Raw genomic sequence first — 20432 nt, 5'->3', positions numbered from 1 at the left:
TTCTTGCCTAATTACTCTTGCTAGAACTTCCAATACTATATTGAATAGGAGTGGTAAGAGAGGGCATTCTTGTCTAGTGCCAGATTTCAAAGGGAATGCTTCCAGTTTTTGCCCATTCAGTATGATATTGGTTGTGGATTTGTTGTAAATAGCTTTTATTATTTTGTGATACGTTGCATCAATCAATACCTCTTTTATTGAGGGTTTTTAACATAAAGAGCTGTTGAATTTTGTAGAAGGTCTTCTCAGCATCTATTGAGATAATCATGTGGTTTTGTCTTTGGTTCTGTTTATGTGGTGGATTACGTTTATAGACTAGTGTGTGTTGAATCAGCCTTGCATTCCCAGGACGAAGCCTACTTGATCATGATGAATAAGCTTTTTGATTTGCTGTTTCATTCGGTTTGCCAGTAGTTTTTTGAAGATTTTTCCATCAATGTTCATCATGAATATTGGTCTGAAGTTTTCTTTTTTAGTTGAGTCTCTGCCTGGTTTTGGTATCAGGATGATATTGGTCTCATAAAATGAGTTGTGGAGGATTCCCTTGATTTGTATTGTTTGGAATAGCTTCAGAAGGAATGGTACCAGCTCCTCTTGTATTTCTGATAGAATTCAGCTGTAAACCCATCTGGACCTGGATTTTTTTTGGTTGGTAGGCTATTAATTCCTGCCTCAACTTTAGCCCTTTTTATTGGTCTATTCAGGGTTTCAACTTCTTCCTGGTTTAGTCTTGGGAGAAGGCAAGTGTACAGGAATTTATCCATTTCTTCCAGCTTTACTGGTTTATGTGCATAGAGTTGTTTGTAGTAATCTCTGATGGTAGTTTGTATTTCTGTGAAATCAGTGGTGATGTCCCTTTTACTGTTTTTTATCGCATCTATTTAATTCTTCTCCCTTTTCTTTTTTATTAATCTGGCCAGCAGTCTATTCTATTGATCTTTTCAAAAAACAAGTTCCCGGATTTGTTGATTTTTTTGAAGGTCTTTTTGTGTCTCTATCTCCTTCAGTTATGCTCTGATCTTAGTTATTTCTTGTTTTCTGCTAGCTTTTCAGTTTTTTTGATCTTGCTCCTCTAGCTCTTTCAAATTTGATGATAGGGTGTTAATTTTAGATCTTTCTTTGCTCCTCATGTGAACATTTATTGCTATGAATTTCCCTCTAGACACTGCTTTAAATATGTCCCACAGATTCTGGTAATTTGTTTCTTCATTCTCATTGGTTTAGAAGAAAATCTTTATTTCTGCCTTCATTTCGTTGTTTATCCAGTCGACATTCAGGAGCCAGTTGTTCAGTTTCCATTAAGTTGTGCAGTTTTGAGTTAGTTTCTTAATTCTCAGTTCTAATTTGATTGCACTGTGGTATGAGAGACTGTTTGTTATGATTTCTGTTCATTTGCATTTGCTGAGGAGTGATTCACTTCCAATTATGTGGTCAATTTTAGAGTAAGTAAGTGTGATGTGGTGCTGAGAAGAATGTATATTCTGTGGATTTGAGGTGGAGAGTTCTGTAAATGTCTCTTAGGTTTGCTTGGTCCAGATTGGCATTCAAGTCCTGGATTTCCTTGTTGATTTTCTGTTTTGTTGATCTATCTAATATTGACAGTGGAGTGTTAAAGTTTCCCACTATTATTGTGTGGGAATCTAAGTCTCTTTGTAGGTCATTAAGGACTTGCTTTATGTATCTGGGTGCTCCTGTATTGGATGCATACATATTTAGAATCGTTAACTCTTCTTGTTGTATTGATCATTTTGCCATTATGCAATGCCCTTATTTGTCTCTTTTGATTTTTGTTGGTTTAAAGTCGGTTTATCAAAGGCTAGGATTGCCACCCCTGCTTTTTTTTGCTCTCCATGTGCTTGGTAAATTTTCCTCCATTCCTTTATTTTGAGTATATGTGTGTCTTTGCACATTAGATGGGTCTCCTGAATACAGCTCACTGATGGTTCTTGGCTTTTTATCCAATTTGCCGGTCTGTGTCTTCTGATTGGGGCATTTAGTCCATTTACATTTAAGGATGATATTGTTATATGTGAATTTGATCCTGCCATTTTGTTTCTGGTTGGTTGTTTTGCCCTTTGGTTGGCATAATTTCTTCATTGCATCATTGGTCTTTATCATTTGGTTTCTTTTTGCAGTGGCTGGTACAGGTTTTTCCTGTCTGTGTTTAGTGCTTCCTTCAGGAGCTCTTGTAGGGCAGGTCTGGTAGTGACAAAATCTCTCAGCAATTTCTTCTCCTTAAAGGATTTTATTTCCCCTTCACTTATGAAGCTTACTTTGGCTGGATATGAAATTCTGGATTGAAAGTGTTTTTTTTTAAGGATGTTGAATATTGGTCCCCACTCTCTTCTGGCTTGTAGGGTTTCTGCCAAGAGATCCACTGTGGGTCTGATGGGCTTCCATTTTTGGGTGACCCGACCTTTCTCTCTGGCTGCCCTAAGCATTTTTTCCTTCATTTCAACCCTGGTGAATCTGATGATTCTGTGCCTTGGGGTTGCTCTTCTTGAGGAAAATCTTTATGGTGTTCTCTGTATTTCTTGTATTTGAATGTTGGCCTGCCTTGCTAGGTTGGGGAAGTTCTCCTGGACAATATCCTGAAGACTGTTTTTCAGCTTGGATTCATTCTTCCCGTCATCTTCCAGTATACTGATCAAGTGCAGATTAGGTCTTTTCACATAATCCCATGTTTCTTGGAGGCTTTGTTCATTTCTTTTCCCTTTCTTTTCTCTTTTCTTGCCTTCTTGTTTTATTTCATTGAGTTGATCTTCAATCTCTGATATCCTTTCTTCTGCTTGATCTATTTGGCTTTTGAAACTTGTATATACTTCATGAAGTTCTTGTGCTGTGTTTTTCAGCTCCATGAAGTCTTTTATGTTCTTCTCTAAGCTGATTATTCTAGTTAGTATTTCATCTAACCTTTTTTCAAGGTTTTCAGTTTCTTTGCATTGGATTAGAATATGTTCTTTTAACTCAGAGAAGTTTTCTATTACCCACCTTCCGAAGCCTGCTTCTGTCAATTCGTCAAATTTGTTCTCCATCTTGCTTTGTTCCCTTGCTGGTGAGGAGTTGTAATCTCGTGGTGGGGGAGAGGCATTCTGGTTTTTGATGGTTTCATCCTTCTTGCACTGGTTTCTTCCCATCTTGTTGGATTTATATAGCTTTGATTTCAAGTAGCTCCTTGAGGAGGCAGCCTTTCCTTTGTCTGCCTGCAGAGACACTGCTGGTTTGCCACAGATTCAATGGAGCTGCTGCGTATTTTTCCTGTGTCTTATATTTACTCAGGAAAATTAGGCTGGCTTCTACAATGGTGCCTGCACTTCCCCCTGCCAAGCTCCATCGTTCCTGGTCACTCTCTAACTGATGTTCTGGGTGCTAAACTCTGAAGTGAGAGTTATTTAGCCTGATAGGCTTTGTTGGGGGGAGCGCTGTCCTGCTGTATGGCCTGTTTCCCTGCTTTCAGTTCCTCTTCTTTCTGGGGGCAAGTAGCTCCATCCTTCTGTCTTCCTGGCTTTCTCAGCATCAGCCGGTGCTTCTCCCTAGATCTGTGCTGACAGCCCCAGCACTGGCCAAAGTTACTTTTCTGCCCTGTTCAGGCAGCTTGCTGAGGCTTTTCAGCCTGGCAAAGATCTGTTCTGTGGGTTGTAGAGGGCTTGTGTGGAGCACTGTATCTGAACCGAAGTCCCAGAGGGGAACCGAGTCCCAGTCCTCCATCAGTTGCATGCACCTCCTGGGTGGGGCAGTGTCCTGTGTTGTCTCAACTTGCTCTATTTGGTTTATACCCACTGTCCAACCAGACCCACAAAATGAACCTGGTACTTTGTTTGGAATTGTGGAGACCACTCAGCTTCTGCATCTCTCTCACTGGGAGCTGCATTCCGGAGCTGCCTCTTATTCGGCCATCTTGGGACCCCCCCACATATCCTCACATTTCAAAACCAATCATGTTTTCCCAACAGCCCCCAAAAGTCTTAACTCATTTCAGCATTAACTCAAAAGTCCACAGTTCAACATCTCACCTGAGACAAGGCAAGTCCTTTCTGCCTATAAGCTTGTACAATCAAAAGCAAGATACTTATTTCCTAGATACAATGGGGGTACAGGCATTGGGTAAATACAGCCATTTCAAAAGGGAGAAATTGGCCAAAATAAAGGGCAACAGACTCCATGCAAGTTTGAAATCCAGCGGAGCAGTCAAATCTTAAAGCTCCAAAGTGATCTCCTTTGACTCCTTATCTCACATCCAGGTCACACAGGTGTAAAAGGTGAGCTCCCATGGCCTTGGGTATCTTCAACCCTGTGGCTTTGCAGGGTATAGCCCCCCTCCTGGATGCTTTTATGGGCTGGCATTGAGTGTCTGTGACTTTTCTTGGCACACAGTGAAAGTTATCAGTGGATCTACCTACCATTCTGGGGGTCTGAAGGACGGTGGCCCTCTTCTCACAGCTCCACTAGGAAATACCTCAGTAGGGACTCTGTGTGGGGGCTCACAGCCAACATTTCCCTTCTGCACTACCCTAGCAGATGGTCTCCATGAGGTCCCCACTCTTGTAGCAGACTTCTACCTGGGCATCCAGGCATTTCCATACATGCTCTTATATCTAGGTGGAAGTTTCCAAACCTCAACTGACTTCTGTGGAAGTTGCAGGCTCAATGCCACATGGAAGCTGCCAGTCCTTGGCAGTTTCCACCCTCTGAAGTAACAGCCTGAGCTGTACCTCGGCCTCTTTTAGTCACAGCTGGAGCAACTGGGATGCAGAACACCAAGACCCTAGGTTTCACACAGCAGGGGGCCCTCGGCCCAGCCCATAAAACTGTTTTTTTCCTCCTAGGCCTATAATTGGAGGGGCTGCCTCAAAGGCCTCTGATATGCAATGGAGACATGTTTCCCACTGTTGAGGATTAATATTTGAGTCTCTGTTACTTCTGCAAATTTCTGTAGCTGGCTTGAATTTCTCCTCAGAAAATTGGATTTTCTTTTCTGTTGCATCTGTAAATTTTCCCAATTTTTATGCTCTGTTTTCCTTTTAAAACTGAATGCCTTTAACAGTACCCAAGTCACTTCTTGAATGGTTTGCTGCTTAGAAATTTCTTCTTCCAGATACCCTAAATCATCTCTCTAAAGTTGAAAGTTCCACAAATCTCTAGGGCAGGGGCAAAATGCTCCCAGTTTTTTTGCTAAAACATAACAAGACTCACCATTACTCCAGTTCCCAACAAGTTCCTGATCTCCATCTGAGACCACCTCAGCCTGAACTTTATTGTCCAAATCATTATTAGCATTTTATTCAAAGCCATTCAACAAGTCTCTATGAAGCTCCAAACCTTCCCACATTTTCTCGTCTTCTTCTGTGTCCTCCAAACTTTTCCGACCTCTGCCTGTTTCCCAGTTCCAAAGTCGCTTCCACATTTTTGGGTATCTTTTCAGCAGCGCCCCACTCAACTGATACCAATATACTGCATTAGTCTGTTTTCACAGTGCTGATAAAGACATACTTGGGACTGGGCAATTTACAAAATAAAGGTTTATTGGACTTACAGTTTCACATAGCTGGGGAGGCCTCATAGTCATGGTGGAAAGCAAGGAGGAGCAAGTCACATCTTACATGAATGGCAGCAGACAAAAAAAAAAAGAGCTTGTGCAGGGAAACTGCCATTTTTAAAACCATCAGATCTTGTGAGACTCATTTACTATCACGAGAACAATGCAAGAAAGACCCACCCCCATAATTCAATCACCACCCACCAGGTTCCTCCTCTGATACATGGGAATCATGGTAGTTACAATTAAAGATGAGATTTGCGTGGGACATAGCCAAACCATATCAATGGTGGCATAAAAACGTGTTGTTCTTAACTAACCACATTCCAATGGGAAATTTGATGGAATTAACACAATTGTGGACTGGGATCTTTTCTGAAATATGTAGGAAGAAATTTAAGATCTCCCTATTGAAATTAAAATTATTTTAAAAAATCTTTTGAGATTAAAAATGATTTTGTTAATAAATGTGACTGCATTAGTCAAAACCCTTTCTCAACCAAAGCCCTGAATGCAGCTCCACTGTACTATCAAAATAATGATAACAATAAAATAAAATAAAATAAAACTATCCTTAGAAGTAAGATTTAGGTGATGAGTGAAACATGAGCAAAAAATGTGAAATAAAACCATTTTCCTTTCAATAGTTTCAGTTAAGTTTTTGTCATTTAACAATGAGATAACTATTAATACCACATATTGTACATTTAACATGTACCAGAAATTTTGCATATGTTGCTTAATCTTAGCAACAACTTTGTGTGATAAATCTTACTTCTATTTTTGTGATTCCTCTCTTATAGATGAGCAGAGAGAGGCACAGAGAGATCAGTGGTCACACTCATGCCACACAACCAGGAAGTGGCCAAGCTAGGGTTTAAACTCAGGCAAATGAATTCCCAAGACCATACGCTTAACCACTATGCAATTGTGCTATTGTTGGCTCATCTCTAAAACAATCAAAATCTGTCCTTAGATTAGGGGCCACCAGTGGCCTGGTTACATACGATGTATTTTTTTTAAATGATCCCGACAAAGAGCTATTTTGTTTTATTTACTTCTGGTGGAAAACTAGTGCATGCTTTTTGCCAAGGAATGAGGAACCTTAACCTCCATCAATGTCTCAATACTTGACGTGACCTATGTGATAATTTACTTGATTTGTAGTTTGCCTGTTGCTGACTTACACCAGTAGCATCTGGCTTTGCTTACTGGAAAGCAAGGGCTCGTGATTGACTGCCTTTGACTGCTCTTTTCCCAGAGCTATCTGCATCTGCTGTGTTTTACAACTGGAATTTCCAGACCAACTCTTCCTGACATGAGAATTCACTTTCCTACAAACAGGAGTTTTATAGCAAATGGGAAAATGAGTGGAGGTTATCATCATTTAGGGCTAGGTTCAAAGAAGCAGAGCCCCAAATAACACATGGATTACATCTATTTAGACCAAGTCCTTAAAAAAAAACCCAGTAAGATGACAGGTAAAACTAATTGCCCTTTCAAGTATCCTTGCACGGTGAACATCACTAACCACACTATTAGGTTGTGTTTGAGCATGTGGGAGGGACCTTATGGAAGTCATGAAAATTTTCCTGAAGGTTCTTTAAGAAAGAGGACTTGTCAAGGCTAGCATTTTGGAAGGACAATGTGTTTTAGGCAGGGGTGGGGCGGTGGTGGGGGGGAACAGGAGCACAAGTACAGAGATGTGGGAGGAAACGGAGAAGTTTAACAAGGCTGGAAGACCATGTGGGAGGGGCAGAGTGGCTGGCCAGATAGGTGGGAGGCAGATCTGGAAAAATCTTTTACATTATGCAAAGGAGTCTAATTTTGTTCTATAAAGAAGGAACTCATGAAAAAGTGTTAAGCAAAGTCACAGCTTGATTAGTTTCAGATTTTAGAAAGTTCTCTGTGGAAGCATGGTAATTGTTGAATTAGACAGAAGAACGGAGTCAGAGAGAACTAGTCAGGAGGTTGTTGGAACGACCCTTGGAAGAAAAGATGCAGGCTTGAACTGAAGCAGGGGCAATGAAATGGGACTGGAGACAGGTGTAAGAGGTCCTTAGGAGTCAGACTCTCTGGTATGGTGACAGATTGCGGCTGTGGAGAAGAGGCAAGGATGTCTACTAGGTTTCTGACTTGGGTACCAGGAGAACGAGAGAGACTCATATATGTTTGTCTGCTAAGAGCAAGGACCGACGGAAGCTGTTTGATGATGTGAGGTCTTGGAGAAGCAAGAGGACATGGATGCCAATGGGAGGAGAAATAATCACGTTTCCCAAGTTGGGAGAGGGAGACTAAAGAGGGAAGAAGGTATAGATAAATCTGTGCTGACTCAGTAGATGAGATTGCAATATTCACAAAGTCGAGGGACTTGTTAAACTTTTCTGAGAGGTAAGAGACAAGATTTTGGCTGACTGTGAAAGCTGAGGTGTTACGGTTAAAGACGTGAGGGGTGTGGTGAAGGTTTGAACTACTGTGAATGATACAAGGAGATATTGCTTAGGAGGAGGCAGAGGGGTAACTAAACAGGTTGGCAGCTTTGAATGAGCTGAAGGAAACTATAAACTTGTCGTGGCACCACTCCATTCATCCTGTGATGCATAGCTTCATCCTCCATTGTATTATAACTAACTATTCCCGAGACCACAGTGATGGCAAGGACCATATCTCATGTTACCTAGAGAATCTTCAGTGTTAAGGACAGAGCATGGCTCATATTAGATGCTCCATATATTTTTATTGACTTGAAATTTGTGGCGCTATAGTGCAGTAGACATGAAATACTATTAGAAAACAACTTTTTGTTGGATTCTTTTCTTTTTTTTATTCAAGTGCATTAAATGGCAGTACCTTGGAGAACACTGGAAAGTAGAACAGTCAATATTTTAGGATAATTCTCCCAGCAGTGACTGTTTGCTGTGTGAACAGGTGTATTTGAAAAGACCAGTTTGCTGCCGTTAGTCACTTTTCTGCCATAGACTCAGGGTTTAGTGATTTAAGGCAAGGCAGAGCACCTGGCATTGTTTACAGTGCTCTTTCTTCACAAAGTGACAATCTAAAGAGTCTGCATTCTGGTTTCAGGGAGAAAAGTGAAGGGAATGGGAAAAAGGGATAAAAAGGGATAACAACGGAGAAGAGTGAACTGCAGCTAACTGCCAATTGAAAGTTGTTGATTGACACTTAAGAGCATATGCGGTAAGGCAAAGAACACAAAGTTGGAGTGAAAGAAAACACTCATGTTCTCAGTTTCAGCTCAGCCTGTAACTTATTATATGACCTTGACATGTGATTTCCCATCAGTTTTCTGAGACTCAAGTTATTTTTGAAGAGAAGTCATGCTCCTTGCCTCAGATGATTCCCTCAGTAACCATTTTGTGGGTGTTCCAGCATTCTACAAGTGTGTTTTATTAGTATTGTTTAAGGCTACAGATAAGAACTTTGGTCCAAAGAAACTTGAGTTGCAGGCATGACATTTCCATCTCTTTTCCCACTGCATTTAATTGGGGAACTGCAGTTTCCCCTTTGCTTCTGCCCACCCCATACCCAGTTTGTCTGTCTCTTTTTCATCAATGTCTTCAGAATTTTATTTCCAGAAAATCATTACATAGAAGTTGAAAGTTAACATTTGCTTCCCAAGATATCCTTTTCAGTTTATCATTTATCCAGTCTCTGAAAATTTGTAAATATGAAGTTGTTTGTCAATGCAATCCAACAAATGCTTACTGAATTGCTATTATTTGCAAAATTCTGCTAAGTACAGGAATACAGTGATGAGGTATGATAAGGAACACAGACACGACTGATTCTGCTTAAATAGATGCTAAATATTTATATTAAAGTACAATATGAAGTGTTAATAGAAACTCAGAAAACAGTGATTAATTCTACCTCGGCAATTTAAAGAAAGCTTCTTAGAGGCTTTGATATTTGATGTTGGCCATAAAGAATAAAGCAAGTGATACGATTTCCACCAGACAGAGAAGGGGCAAAAGACATTTCAGGTAGAGAAAAGAGCATGGGCAGAGGCACAGAGCTAGACCAGACTGTAGTGTGTTGACAGGAATGGCAAGTGCCCTAGTTGCTGGATCACTATTCTCCAACGGTAGGTTTTATTAGTAGCACAGAAAAATTAAACATGGACACAAAGCCTCAAAAAGGGTTACTTTCATTGCTTTCGGAGGGTTGTGGCTATCAGAGCGTCAGGAAGCGTTATATAGACAGATAGTGATGCTTTCTGTTTAACATCCAACAAGAGCTATCCCTAGGAGCAACAGCCGGGACCGGTGGACTAAGCCCTATTTTTTGTGGAAGGATCCAAAGATGTCTAAATATTTGCTGTGACTTAGGAAAAAAGTAATAAAGGAGAAAAACGGAGCAAATGGGCTGATGTCTTACAGACAGTCAGACACACACACACACTTACCCTGTAATCACTTGAGATGTTGGGATACCTGTAATGTGTATGGATGGCCACTCTTTCTCCCTAAATTTGTCTAAATCTCATGGCAATTTCATAGCTATTGCTTATTCGTAAGAGCTCAAGGTGAAGCTGTATTTAATCCAAGGCTTTGCTACTTGTTATATGTGGGAACATATCCAAATTATTTGACTTCTATAAACCTCATTTGGCTCATTCGTTAGAAAGGGTGGAAATGAGAATACTTCTTTTATAGGATCGTGGTGAGAATTCACAATGAGATATGCAAAGCAACCTGCAATATGCTTTACATTTGCAATGTGCTCAATGAATGGTGCCCATATTTCTCTTGTCTCATCCTATTGCCTTTGCTCTATATTTAATAATCATGATGGTTTAATATGGCAAATTCTACCTCCAGATCTGAAACTGTATTTTAAACAACATTATTCCCTGGTAGCTGAGTTTGTTGGCGTCACAGCTCCTGAATAGGAATTGATATGAGTAATAATTTTCTTGTGAGAAGAGAGGTAAAGAGTTGTGATTTACCAGCTGATACTGAGGAAGAAACCTGGATGTACCCCAAGAAATTCAAACTCTGAACTAAAACTATGGTTAAATGCCTTTACCTCCAAACTTGCAGACTCTGTCATCTGCTTCTACACTCTCGTGCATTCAACCGTGTGTCACCAGAGTGCTGAAAGGAACACTTACAAAACTCTTTGTGTACCTCTACTAGCATTTCACAAAGAACAAGTCCTTTAGACATACCCAATTTGAAAGGAGCAAGAGCAATAACAAAACAAGGGATTATACTTAATCATATCAAATCAAAGACTTTATATATATATAAGCTATATATATATTTGGTAATGGGAAAAGGAAAGAGTAATTCACTTTTGTGCTTCTAAAATTGGATTTTTCCGAAGATCAAAAGAAACTAGAGCTCAATTCTTCGGACTCATGTTGATGATACTGTTGCTAACAGAGAACGCCTGGAGCGAGAAGTGAAGCCACTGAATGTTGAATACCTTCCCTCTAAATGTATTGTTCCATTTATGTATTTGAAAATCTGAACTGTAAAAGGAATAATTTATGTCTCAGTTAGGTATGACCTTATATAAGATTTTTCATTTTGGAAATTTATTAATATTTTTTGGCAATTCTTCCTTCATGAGAAAGGTAGTGGTGGCATGCCATTTAATAAGTTTGCAGTGGCATTAAGCTCTATTGATCTGAATTAGTATATCTGTTTCTGTTTTGATAGTTTATTACTGTGATTCACAGGTAGCAAGATGTACAGCCACCCCGTTTATATTGAGTATGCTAGAAAACATATTACATGTCATTGAATATATTGCAAAGCATAGGGATAATTTACGCAGCAGTATTTTGTTTGTGTATATTAATTTTTTATCCTGGCACTAATGTCAGTGCATAAACACACAAAATAATGCTCAGTAAAAACTGAGTAAATGAATGAATAAATGAATAAATATTTTGTATAAAATTAAAGAAAATAAGTGATGGATTCAATATTAAAGGTTTATGTTTGAGACTGGGCACAGTGGCTCATACCTGTAATCCCAGCACTTTGGGAGGCCAAGGTGGGAAGATCACTTGAGGTCAGGAATTGGAGACCAGTCTGGCCAACAAGGTGAAACCCTGTCTCTCCTAAAAATACAAAAAGAAAAAATTAGCTGGGCATGGTGGCACATGCCTGTAGTCCCAGATACTTGGGAGGCTGAGGCAGGAGAATCATCTGAACCTGGGAGGCAGTTGTTAAAGTGAGCAGAGATCATGCCACTGCATTTCAGCCTGCACGACAGAGTGAGACTCCATCTCAAAAAAAAAAAAAAAAAAAAAAGGTTTATGCTTGAGAATGTGCGAGATCTCTGATTAAGGAGAATGAAGCCAGTTGGTTAGGCCAGGGTGAAGCTCAATAGGTTGCAATTCAGATCTTGTACTATTTTGGCTACATATTCTCCTTACACATGGTTAGTTCAGGAGAGCCAATAAAATTGATTTGTATCAGATTTCCTGAGGCAGCATTAGTAGCTAGAGATACCAATATGACAGAACATGAATATCAGTAGGAAACTAGATTTAAAAACTAGGACCCTGGTGGGACAGATTCAGAAACTGGTTGGCTATAATTGAGGAAATTCCTGGGAGATTGTTGTGAACATGTGTAGGTGTCTGTGGTTGACTTTACTTGTTGATATATATGTGAGTATGTTCTTTTGCTAAAAGCTACCAGGTCAAGATAGATTAAAAGTATTATAGAATTTGGTTTTGAGATACAATATGCCAGACATAGTGCTAAACTTTTCCATGGATTATCCTACTTGAACCTAATATTCTTATTATCCTCTGTAGATATGGGAGGCTGAGACCTACAGAGTTTTGATAACGTGCACAAGGTCAAGAAAGTAATAAGGTCAGAACTTAAAACTTTTATTTTTATTGATATTACTTTTTAAATTTTACTTTAAGTTATGAAATACATGTGCAGCATGTGCAGATTTGTTACATAGGCATATTCATGCCATGGTGGTTTGCTGCACCTATCAACCCATCATCTAGGTTTTAAGCCCCCCATGCATTAGGTATTTGTCCTAATGCTATCCCTCCCCTGCCCGCTCCCAGCCCCCAACAGGCCCCAGTGTGTGATATCCCTTCCCTTTGTCCATGTGTTCTCATTTTTCAACTCCCACTTATGAGTGAGAACATGTGGTGTTTGGTTTTCTGTTCCTGTTGCCGAGATTGATGGTTTCCAGTTTTATCCATGTCCCTGCAAAGAACATGAACTCATTCTTTTTTATGGCTTCATAGTATTCCATGGTATATATGTGCCACATTTTCCTTGTCCAGTCTATCATTGATGGGCATTTGAGTTGGTTCCAGGTCTTTGCTATTGTAAACAGTACCACAATGAACATATGTGTGCATGTGTCTTTATAATAGAATGATTTATAATTCTTTGGATATAGTAATGGGATTGCTGGGTCAAATGGAATTTCTATTTCTAGGTCCTTGAGGAATCGCCACACTGTCTTCCACAATGGTTGAACTAATTTACACTCCCACCAACAGTGTAAAATCATCACTATTTTTCCACATCCTTGCCAGCATCTATTGTTTCTTGACTTTTTAATAATCATCATTCTAACTGGCATGAGATGGTATCTCATTGTGGTTTTGATTTGCATTTCTCTAATGACCCGTGATCATGAGCTTTTTAAAAAATCTTTCTTGGCTGCATAAATATCTTCTTTTGAGAACTGTCTGTTCATATCCTTTGTCCACTTTTTGATGGGGTTTTTTTTTCTTGTAAATTTGTTTTAGTTCCTTGTAGATTCTGGATATTAGACCTTTGTCAGATGGGTAGATTGCAAAAGTTTTCTCCTTTTCAGTAGGTTGCCTAGAACTTGAAACTTCAGAAGCTGACTCCAGGGTACAGTCTCCAAGTAAGAAGTCTCCAAAGGTAGGGCATGACCTAGCCATGCTGGGGAACATTTTTCTGATTTTCTTCCTTCCCTCTATATCTAGTATGTAGATCTTTTTTTTTTTTTTTTAAGAAATTCCAACAGTGATTTTTGTGACAAGAAATAAATAAAAGATTTTACCCTCAAAAACAAAAAACAAAAAACCAAAAAAAAAAAAAAACCAAAGAGAAAGATCATCTTTGGAACACAATTCTACTTTAAAGTCACCACTTCCCTAAACTGGGATCTTGTGTATTTGGTATTTTGTATTGAAGTCTGCATTTACTCACGCATTAAATATTTATTGAGAGCTCACAATGTGCCAGATAGTGTTTGAGGTGTTGAATTCCATGATGAATAATACTGACAAAGATCCTTGGCCTCATGAATCTTACATTCTAGCAGGGGAGATAAAAAATAAAAAAAAAATAGAGCATAAAAATAACCTATAGGGCTTATCAAAAATAGCATGACCAGCTCAAGTTTCATTGAGAAGGTGACAGTCAAACAAAGGCTTGAAGTAGGTGTCTAGGTGCAATGGTGATCATTGTGACCTGAAAGCTGAGTGATCTTAGATATTTAACCTAGGAGACTGAGAGTGTACCTGTGGCCATGGGCATAGTGGGAGGTAAAAGTTCTATATGTAAATTGGTCCTGTAACCTTGGCCTCATCAGACTTCTGAGAAAATTAAAGACATAATCTGACATGTATTAGCAACAGATTAGCTTTATCTTAGGGTGGTCACAGGCTTCTTCCAAAGAGCTCATAAACCATGTAGTCAGCATGAGCCATCAGTATGGGCCCTTCTCAAGAATGATATCCCAATTGCCTAATTTGGGGGTTCCCCATTTGTGAGTCCCAGTGTGGGGGGTCAGCACTCCAACATTTAGGGGGAGTTTAAGGGATTCTTTCCCTACTACTTTCTTATCTCATCAACTGCTTCTCACCCCCTAATATTCTGACTTTCTCATCCTCTGAGATGTTAAGTCCTCAGACAGTATTAGACCTCTGTGCTAAGAGTTGGGGCTTTCTGGATATGAATACATTAATTTAGAAAGCTGATACTGATGGATTCCTGCTAATCAGAATCTCTGGCATTCACATGGGCCTGCAATAAATAAAAATGATAAGATGAATTATTACTTTCCAAATGTAATATGGAGGGCCAAGTATTTCAGAAGATGTGTTCTATGGAGAGAATACCTGTTCACCAGAGGAGGTCAGCTCTATTTTCAGTTTGCAATTTGTATTATTGTTCTCTTTCTTCTCTCACTGAAGCTCTGGCCTTCAACTAGGATTGGCTATTTGACAGCTGAACCAAGAAATCAGGATAAAAGTAAGAACTGGCAAGAAGATAATCATAATCAGGTCATGGTCTTGTTGAGGTTGGGTTGGCAATCTAGGAGAAGAGATTTTTTTCTTTGCAGAAACTTTTACACTAAAACTGGCCTTCTTGACAGGGGGTTTGTTTAGCTCTAAGCAGTTGTCAAATGCTGTGAAGTCTCTGAAGAATGCTGACATAGGCCTCTATCCAGGGCCCTGCCAACACTTAGTGTCAAGCAGATGAAAACTGACTTTTAATTATTCATAGAATCTTAGGTGAATAGGGATGTGTGTGTGTGTGTGTGTGTGTGTGTGTGTGTGTGTGTGTGTTTGTGTGAATTTGTAGTATTTTGAGTTTGGATTTCTGATGAAATTTTATGTTAGATTAACTGTGGACAAAATAGAGAGTTCCCTATCCCTTATATGGTTGAAGAGATGCTTAGCACGGTTTAGTGCAAATGAGACATTTTTGGAGTATAGCAAACACTGGGTTAAAGTGCACATCACATCTTATCTGTATAGACCACGTATTATCTTCATCTTTTTCACATCTGCTTTGTGATCATGGGCAAATTGCTTAATCATACAAATCCAGTTTCCTGATTTCTAAGAATCAGTATTGAAACAGTTCCCACTTCTCAGGTTTTTATGAAGACTACATGAGAGGAGATATGGGTGATGAAGTTAAAAGCAATCCATGACCTCATGCAAGTCCCTTGATTTCCATATAAGGAAACTACAGTTGATTTCTTAACAAGGTATAAACCCAGGACCCCATCTTCACATGCTTAACTTAGCACAGCGGTCTTTCTCCCACATATGCTGAGGACAGAAAAACACTTACAAAGAACACATGTTATGTAACTATACTAAGTTCAAAAGAATACATGTTATCTATTAGTTTTAACTTTGTGAAGCTGGATTCCAAGAGGTTAAAGGATGTAGGAAGTGACTGCAGCTACTTGGATTTCTAAACAGCCCATCATGGGTGAAGGGTGGTAGAGCAGGTTAAGTTGTAGCTTCCAAAAAGATGACCACTAGTCTATGAATGTGCCTCTATTTAGGAAAAAGATCTTTGCAAATATAATCAAGTTAAGGATGTTGAGATGAAGTGATCATCCTAAATTATCTGGACCCTAAATCTAATGGCAATAATCCTTATAAGAGAAACCCAGAGGCAGACACACAAACAGGAGGAGGTGGTGTGATCCTAGAGGCAGAGATTAGAGTCCTGCAGTGACAAACTCAGAGATGCCAGCAGTGCCCAGAAGCTGGGAGAGGTGAGAATGTCCCCTAGAAGCTCCGAAGAGAGCACAGTTTCACCAACACCTTGATTTTGGCTCTGTGATACTGATTTCAGACTTTTGACCTCCAGAATGAAGTGAATAAATTTCCGACATAAATTTACATCACCAAGTCTGTGGTAATTTTATATCATGTTATGGCACTCCTAGGAAATTAATAAGGGTGGTTAAAAAATCGGAGACAAAGAACTGAAAGCAGTTGTGTGCTAGCTAGAACGTCAGTCACACACAAGCAATGGCAGGTGGAGAGGACAAAGCCGCCCTTTAAAAAAATCTCTGCTTGCTTACATTCAACAGGCAGTTGAAATGCTTTATTGGAGCACCGTGTCTTCACACATTAATACAACAAATATTTGAGAAATATAGGATGCTCGCCTTCAAGTTACTTAAAGTCATTGACTAGTCAACAGATGAACTGAAAAATCAGTTGCAATACAACACACTAAGGCCAATGGTAGAGGGAATGCATGAATGCTGTGGGTTGCAGAGAGAAAGGGAGCTCAAGATCTTGTCAGGACTGAGGAGCCACCAGGACAGCCTCAGAGAGAAAATTATGCCTGAGCTGCAACCTGAACTTGTGGACTTAGAGAGAGAAAGGTTTTCCTGAGAGGAGAAGCAGGTTGTGCTATTTTCTCCACCATTTACATGGAAAACCTGAAGCCTAGAGGTTCTGTCTATCATGTATATTTCCTCTTTTCCATGACCTGACATGTCTATCTAAGAAACACTGTAGTTGTTTGCTGGATTGGGATAAATATTAAACAAAGACGTAGGTAAGCCAGGTGTTTTGGAAAGATAAGCTAAGACGAGGGTAAGGGCAGAGTCATGGTGATGGAGGATAGAGAGCTTCCATTGTCCAGGCGGGAGCTTATCCAGCTAGACAGTTGTCAGTTTTGCCTGTGGCTGAATTGTTCCTTTCTCAGAAGCCCTGCCCACTCCTAACTCCAGCCTCTAGCTGCCCTTCAATATATCACTCTAATCCCATTGTGAACAATGGAACTAAGCAGGAAAGAGAGGGAACAAATCCTTTTTTGCATGTGGCAGCATTATGCTAATTTATTTACACATGTAATCTGATTTTGTCCTCAACACAGTCCTCTGAGAAAAGTATTTCTAGATCTATTTTTCAAAGGAACTGAAAGGCATGAAAGTCCTTCAAAGATCTGGCTTTTATTTGCTTCTCCATCTCCCATACTGTCTTCCATACACTCTTTCTTTCCTGTAGCTATACCAATCTGCTTCAAGTTTTTCCTCCCATGCTTAGTTTAGTGTCTCTTAACACAGGGTGATTTTGTCTCACAGAAGTAAAATTTGAGATGTCTGGAGACATTTATGATTGCTGCAACTAGGGGAAGGAATGCTACTGTTACCTAATGAACAAGGGTCAAGCATGCTGCCAAACATAGGACAATGTAATGCCCTCTCATTCCAGCTAAGCATTATCTGCCCCAAAATGTGAGGAGTGCTGAGATTGAGAAGCTCTGCATTTGAACATATTATTTCCTCTGTCTGGACTGTCCCTGTCTCTCTTCCCCTCTGAGCCAGATCCCTCCTTTCCATTGGAAACCCAGCTGAGGTGTCACTCTTTCTAGGAACCTGTTCTAATTTCTCCAGGCTGAGTGAGGTGCTCCAGCTGTGTGCCCTGACATACTGCCTACCTAGCACTGAAATTGTTATTGGTTCTACACTGTTCCACTCATAAACCAGAGGCTCCTACTGGGCAAGAAACTACATTCCATTCATCTTTACATCTTTAGATACTAATGCAGAGCCTGGCAGGCCTTAAAGTGTATTTGTCAGATGAATGAAGTGGTAAGTTTGGATTTATACAGTACATAGAAGGAAACATGGGAAGAACTGAAAGACTGGTTCTCAGTGCAGAGTAACTGGTATGAAACAAGATGGCAGATAAAACTACATGATTATCTTAATAGATGCAGAAAAGGCCTTCAATAAAATTCAAAATCCCTTCATGTTAAAAACTCTCAATAAACTGGTATTAGAGGAACATACCTCAAAGTAATAAGAGCCAGATATGACAAACTCACAGCCAATATAATACTGAATGGGCAAAAGCTGGAAGCATTCACCTTGAAATCTGGTACAAGACAAGGATCCCCTTTCTCACCCTTCCTAGTCAACATAGTATTGGAAGTTCTGGCCAAGGCAATCAATCAGGTAAGAGAAAGCAATAAAGGGTATTCAAATACAAAGAGAGAACGTCAAATTATCTTTGTTTACAGATGACATTATCCTACCTCTAGAAGTCCCCACTGTCTCAACCCAAAAGTATCTTAAGCTGATAAGCAATTTCAGCAAAGTCTCAGGATACAAAATCAATCTGCAAAAACTGCTATCATTTCTGTACACCAACAAAAGGCGAGCAGAGTGCCAATTATGAATGAACTCCCATTCACAATTGCTACAAAGAGAATAAAATACCTAGGAGTACAGCTAAGAAGGAAAGGGAAGGACCATTTCAAGGAGGACAACTAACCAGTGCTCAAAGAAATCAGAGAGGACACAGACAAATGGAAAACTGTCTCACAGTCATGGATACGAAGAATCAATATCATGAAAATGGCCATACTGCCCCAAATAATTTATAGATTCAATGCTATTACCATTAAATCACAGTTGACATTCTTCACAGAATTAAAAAGAAAACTATTTAAAATTTTTTTTTTACTGCATTTTAGGTTTTGGGGTACATATGAAGAACATGCAAGATTGTTGCATAGGTGCACACGTGGCAGTGTGATTTGCTGCCTTCCTCCCCTTCACCTATATGTGGCATTTCTCCCCATGCTATCCCTCCCCAACTCCCCACCCTCTGCTGTCCCTCCCCTATTTCCCCCCAACAGACCCCAGTGTGTAGTGCTCCCCTCCCTGTGTCCATGTGTTCTCATTGTTCAACATCCGCCTATGAGTGAGAACATGCGGTGTTTGATTTTGTGTTCCTGTGTCAGTTTGCTGAGAATGATGGTTTCCAGGTTCATCCATGTCCCTACAAAGAACGTGAACTCATCATTCTTGATGGCTGCATAATATTCCATGGTGTATATGTGCCACATTTTCCCTGTCCAGTCTATCACTGATGGGCATTTGGGTTGGTTCCAGGTCTTTGCTATTGTAAACTGTGCTGCTATGAACATTTGTGTGCATGTGTCCTTATAGTAGACCAATTTATAATCCTTTGGATATACACCCAGTAATGGGATTGCTGGGTCAAATGGAATTTCTATTTCTAGGTCCTTGAGGAATCACCACACTGTCTTCCACAATGGTTGAACTAATTTACACTCCCACCAACAGTGTAAGAGTGTTCCTATTTCTCCACATCCTCTCCAGCATCTGTTGTCTCCAGATTTTTTAATGATCGCCATTCTAACTGGCGTGAGATGGTATCTCAATGTAGTTTTGATTCGCATTTCTCTAATCACCAGTGATGATGAGCATTTTTTCATGTTTGTTGGCCTCATGTATGTCTTCTTTTGTAAAGTGTCTGTTCATATCCTTCGCCCACTTTTGAATGGGCTTGTTTGTTTTTTTCTTGTAAATCTGTTTTAGTTTGTTGTAAATTCTGGATATCAGCCCTTTGTCAGATGCGTAAGCTGCAAAAATTTTTTCCCATTTTGTTGGTTGTCAATTCACTCTAATGACTGTTTCTTTTGCCTTGCAAAAGCTGTGGAGTTTGATTAGGTCCCATTTGTCTATTTTGGCTTTATTTTATATGAAACCAAAAAAAAAAAAAAGAAAAAAAGAGCCTGAAAAGCCAATAATCAAGACAATTCTAAGCAAAAAAATAAAGCTGGAGTTATCATGCTACCTAACTTCAAACTATGCTACAAGGCTATAGTAACCAAAAGACCAGGACACTGATACAAGAACAGACATATAGACCAATCAAACAGGATCGAGAACTCAGAAATAATACTGTACACTTACAACCATATGATCTCCAACAAATGACAAAAACAAGCAATGGGGAACAGACTCCCTATTTAATAAATGAGGCTGGGAGTTCTGGCTAGCCTTATGCAGAAAACTGAAACTGAGCCCATTCCTTAAACCTTATAAAAAAATTAACTCAAGATGGATTAAAGACTTATATGTAAAACCCATAAGCATAAAAACCCTCGAAGAAAATTTAGCTAATACCATTCAGGACATAGGCATGGGCAAAGATTTCATAATGAAAACACCAAAAACAGCAGCCACAAAAGCAAAATTTGACAAATGAGATCTAATTAAACTTAAGAGTTTCTGCATGGCAAAAGAAACTATCATCAGAGTGAACAGAAAACCTATAGAATGGGAGAAAATTCTTGCAATCTATCCATCTGACAAAGGTCTAATACCC

The 20432-nt window shown here is 39.6% G+C and overlaps 1 long non-coding RNA gene across 1 annotated transcript in view; it reads left to right on the top strand.

Annotated features, from left to right (window-relative positions):
* Positions 1-7527: 7527 nt before the first annotated feature.
* The window catches only part of LOC135269678 (uncharacterized), a 236482-nt gene continuing 223577 nt past the window's right edge, over positions 7528-20432 (top strand). The window contains exons 1-3 of the long non-coding RNA XR_010337928.1: positions 7528-7927; positions 12333-12393; positions 13373-13440. This is a non-coding gene — a long non-coding RNA (uncharacterized LOC135269678). The remainder of the gene's footprint in view (positions 7928-12332; positions 12394-13372; positions 13441-20432) is intronic.

Source organism: Aotus nancymaae, unplaced genomic scaffold (genome assembly GCF_030222135.1).
Source record: "Aotus nancymaae isolate 86718 unplaced genomic scaffold, 86718_ANA_hifiasm-v0.15.2.pri h1tg000006l, whole genome shotgun sequence".
NCBI lineage: Eukaryota > Metazoa > Chordata > Mammalia > Primates > Aotidae > Aotus > Aotus nancymaae.
The sequence above is the reverse complement of the archived record's forward strand: the minus strand, read 5'-3'. Positions and strand labels throughout refer to the sequence as shown.